Raw genomic sequence first — 5,453 nt, 5'->3', positions numbered from 1 at the left:
ATTATTATTATTATTATTATTATTATTATTATTATTATTATTATTATTATTTGTGGCATTGATACCCCACTCTTCAGCCCTAATGGCTATCAGAGTGGCTTAGTTTAGTCCAAACTATATGCATGTCTCCATCTGCATTTTCTTAAGAAAGAAATATACCAACTTCCTGGCATCTACTTCTCAATAAGCAGGTTTTAAAATCATTTTGTGATATGCCTCATCAAGCTGCTGTTTCATTACTAAGAGTTGTATTTGGATTTTCTGCTGAATCCAATTACAGTGTATTATCATAAAAAGCATCAAAGTGAATATTATTGATGGTGCTTGCTTAGTGAGCGTACAACTGTTAATCCAAAATATAAATATTTTAATGGCATAATTTCTCACCATTACAGATGAGCAAAAAGACATAAGGCTTGTAACACAACATTAAAAAAAAACACATAATTTCAGATAATCCTTGTTCTCCAAAAAAACAATGTTCTCAGTGACATACGAGTGAATTATAGATGTGCACATTATTTATTATCAGTTATTTCCTCTAATTTGAGAATATAGGAGAAGCAGTTTGTAGGTTAAATGAATGCAAATTGCAGAAATTTCAGCTTCTGTGCATGAACTGGAGCAATTCTTCTCCCTCAGGTTATGTTGTCATTTTCAGACAATATGGAAGGAATTTAGTGTAAGGATTCAGTGCCTTTAAATCTCTAGTTTAGTTCCTATCTTCCAGGAAACTCAAAGAAAACAATAAGGAAGGCAACAATCAAACAAGAAGAATGTACAGTAAAAACAGCTGCTTTCCTACATTGCCTGGCACTCTGAAAGTTCCTACAAGAATACTCTCTCTATATATACAACTTTGGATGAGTCTCTTAAAAACAGTAAGTGAATAATCTCACATGTAAATTTACTTGCCATACTTCACCTTTTCTTTTTATATGTGACCTATCAATACATTCAGATTTTATTCTATGTATTTATGCTCTTTTATGAGTTCTTTGCTTCCCAACTCTATTTACATAAACCCTTTGCTATGTAAAATGTATTATGCATAATGATGGGCAGAATAAGTGCATTGACATTATTTTGGGTGACAGTCATAATCCATTTATAATGTAACGATGACTAGTGTATTGATAGTGGAATTCAAGATACTCAAATGGATTGAATAGCACAGTGCTAGATTTGTATATCAAATGACAATGTTATGCATGCAAAGGGAATTTGTAGCACCTTTGACACCAAGTGAGAGAAAAAAGTTTGTAGCAGAAATTTTTGTAGATTCAGTCTATTTCATCTGGTAACTGATGCTGAGGGCTATAGGATTTGCTGAGGTTATTGTTATTGTTGTTGTGTTGTTGTGTGACTTATGATGGCCCTAAGGAGGACTTATCACAATGTTTTCTTGGAAGGATTTGTTCTGAGGAAGTTTGCCTTTTGCTGAGGCTGAGAGTATGTGATTTGCCCAAGATCCATGCTCAAGCAAGGATTCTAACCCTGGTCTCCAGAGTCATACTGCAATGCTCAAACTCAATGCTCAGTGTCTCTCTCTGTAGGATTTAAGGGCACATTATATCAGCATTAGAGATGTGTTAAGAATGTTACTGGGACTTTTCAGCCAAAGATTTAATTGGCTTGTCTCAGTCTTCACTTTCCCGACTGTCCAAAGGATGAACCATTTGTAATCCAAAATCCTGATGTAAATGGATGGTGATGGATGAGTCTCCTTTATATGCCAATATGTAAAAAGTGTGCAAAGAAAAATGCAAACCTTTCAAATACTGTTTCATCAGTGAAAATAATGTATTCAAGAAATATGTGCAATGGAAAGCATATACCCAAATATGCATGCATTTGATTTAAAAAATAAGTAAATCAAAAACAAAGCAAAATCTCATCTTATCTAAAACAAACTAACTAACTAACTAACTAACTAACTGTGGAAGTGAGCATGGAATGTATAGGAAGGGGAGAAAGCAAGAATGTCTCTGAAAGTAGATTTGATAAATGTGTAGTTCCCAAAATGTTTTTAATTTTTTAAAAAGGTTTCTTAAAGAGTTCTTTTAATGTGAGAGAATTACCCTCAAAACATTACAGTATATAGCGTTCCTGTCCTACTTGGAAAAGGACAAAACGTTGCCATTTGATTCTGACGAAGTGGTCCAAATAAATGTGATGATCCTTATAGAGCAAAACAAAGGGATATAGAGAGATGAAGGGCAAGAACAGATAGATGATTGGATTAAAACAGGCTTCTGGTACCAACATTCCTATACAACTTTTAAAGGGACAGTCCTTTCCTTCCTTTGGTTTCTTCTCTTTCTTCATTTGACACAAAGTGACTGCCTAGATGTGCTTTCTTTCTTTTTTCATGTACACAAACCTTCTTACAGAGTGAAAAAAGATGAAAAAAAGACTCAGTTGTGACATTTAAAAAATACAAAATAAATGACTTCTGATTTTATCATGTACACGCATCAGGTCAATCCATCAGTTACATCCAGCCCAATCCAAGTTACATCACAACTCATTATAGGAACATATAGGTGACTAGAGGTTTTAAGGTCTTATGTGCTCATTGTTCATTTTATTTGTTACATCATTAAGGGGATCATTATGGAATAAAGCAGGCACCTACTCAAATGGGGTCAGTCTTAGCAAAAGAATTCTTTATCATTACAGATTGTGTTCAGGAAGTTGGAATCTGGAGATGTGTCTTCATGGGGTTTAAGCAGAATACCTAAAATTGCTGCAAATCTAGCAACTTTATTGTGTCACTAGCAAAGCTTTGTCTATGCAAAGAAATCCTTCAAGTCCAAAATCTCTGAGGAGATAAAATTAAAGATGCCACTGAAGTTCAGACTTACCCAGTTGAGAATATGATTGTCCAGATTGTATATAAAGTTTAGGTGAATCAGTTATTATTTCTACAGGACATTCTGTTCCAGCTGAGAGTATCAAATGAGATCCTTCATGTTTACAATGGGTGCTTAGGCTGATTTGGCTTTACAAAAAGCACAAGTGCAACAGATAAGCAATATTGGCCTCTTAATTTCAGTTCAGTTTTCACGGATAGTTGCAAATCACACCATCAACATGAATGTGCCAACTATCTAAGCCATCTGAGATGTCTTGGAAAATAGGAAAGCCAATCGTTATTAGATGAAAAATATCTTGAGCCAATGTAAACTTTAAGCCAAAGAGAATTCATCCACTACTAAACAGAGTAGACACTGCCATGCCATCAAATTTTAAACACTGTCATAGAAGTCCCATTAATAAAGCCAGAAGAAATGATATGGTGGCATTCAATCATTTTGAGGATGGAAGCTCTGGGGCGAAGACTGATGCCTGTCTGAAAGAGTATATAGTAATTGGGGATTTAGAATCTTTGGTTTGCCTAGTTAATGGCATAAGCTCTGCTTAGACATGACCTCAAACTGGGGAAAGGGATCTGAGGGTCCAGATCTGCTCTATCTTCAACATCGTGTAAATTAAATGTCCACGTGCTGAACACAAAGTTCTAAATGAGGCATTGCAATTACATTTAGCTGGTCCCATGAATGGAAACCCAAACTTACTAGAGCTCCTGCTCATGGTGCCTTGTAAAAATATTCTACATCTACTACATCTATCATTTGACACACTATAACTGCCATGGCTCCATCCAATAGAATCCTGAGATTTTTAGTTTTGTAAGGCACCATCACTCTTTGAAGAGAAGGCTAAAGACGGTAAAACTACAAATCCCAGGATTCTGTAGGATGGAGCTACAGCACTTATAGTGCTGTCAAACAGCATTATTTCTACATTGTAGATGTACCCCCAGTTTAATTTGGTTATGATTCCCCCTTCAGACCTTAGCACTCAATGTATGAAAGAACTTATGTGAAGGATGGGCTTTTTCTTACTTTACTTGTGGTAAGAAGTTGGGTTAAAATGGCATCATCATCACCATTAATTATTATTTTAAATATTTGTATTGAAACACAAATGATCCATTGGCTCCTTGTAATTAATTCACCAAAGCGAAATATATTTTAGCCCAAATGTTTCAATTTGCAGTATGTTGCTGTCCTAAGGGACAGTATTGATTAAGGGAAAGAAACCAGATGTTGAAAGTCAGGATTGGAATGGCAGTACTGAATTAAAATAATATGCAAATGCTGACTTAGTTACTTCTTTAGCACCATCAGCGTTTAGAGAATTTAAACAAGTCACTTAAGTGACAACATTGCCAAGTATTAGCACATCTACAGGGAGAAAGAAACAGCAGACTTTTCTAAGTACATTTGCCGATTTACATATTAGCCTCTGTTTTTTTCCTGAAATGACAGTTGGTATTTATATTTTGTGATTCTCTCAATCATCACACAATAATTATCAGTCTGTAAACATGTTCAACTTAGAGGGTTGTGTTGTTCACATCAGGACAATATTTTCCCTTGCAAACTGAATGTGTTTTAAATGTGACTCAAGATCTCGTATCAGTTAAGTAGCTACAGTGCTATAATTATGCTTTAAATCCCCATTTAACCCATAAAACCCACCTTAAAAGCTAGTCAGCTATCCAGAGTGATGGAGATTTCCAGGGGCATTGTTAGGTGGCATGGGGGATGCAGAGTACACTGGAGAGCTGGAGGAGGTGTCAACTGGTTTGGTGGGAAGGTGAGATTGCATTCCAGATAAGAAAGCTCTGCTGGTTGGGTGGGAAAGTAAATCTCCTCCTTTCTCACCTGACCAGCAACCGCACCAGACCCAAAAAGGAAAAAGAAAAAAGGTATTGAAGAGAGGAGAAGAGGTAATAAAAATTTATCCACACTGTGTGTCAAATATACTAGGTGCACCACTGGAGGTCTCTTCTGCTGGTTAGCAGGTTTCTACAGAATGATGTGACCAGTCTTCCTCTGCCACTGAGCATGACTGCAGTGAAGAGTTGTGACAAGTACCCACAGGAGTCCCTGATTCTGCTTCTCACAGCCTTGCTCATTAGTGGGAGAGGATTGGTCACAATACAGTGAGACATTGGTATCTGCGGACTTGCCATCCATGGATTTCAGCATCCGCAGATGGCAAACCCCCACTGTCCCCAATGGAGGCGTGTGCATGCAGCCAAGCCACCATTGGGGACAATGAGACTGAAGCCTGTCTGCCTGCCTGCTTGTCCGTGCGCCCACCCGCCCACCTGTACTCCTTCCTTCCTTCCTTCCTTCCTTTCCACTCCTTACTCCTTTGGGGCTTCAGAGATGGAGGCTGGAGCTCCGTTGGCTTGAGGGAGATGAAGCCAGGGCTGGAGCTTGGGTCTCAGGACCCCCACCCCCAGGCCCAACACCCTGAAACCTCCAGGCTATGAGTCCCAAGTCATTGTACCAGTTCTGGCTCCCTCCAGCTGATGGGGCTCTTGCTTCCATCCCTGAAGCCAAGCCTCAGCCAGAAGCCTCAGAGGGGGGAGA

This window comes from Sceloporus undulatus, chromosome 1, assembly GCF_019175285.1.
Source record: "Sceloporus undulatus isolate JIND9_A2432 ecotype Alabama chromosome 1, SceUnd_v1.1, whole genome shotgun sequence".
NCBI lineage: Eukaryota > Metazoa > Chordata > Lepidosauria > Squamata > Phrynosomatidae > Sceloporus > Sceloporus undulatus.
Note: the sequence above shows the minus strand (reverse complement) of the source record.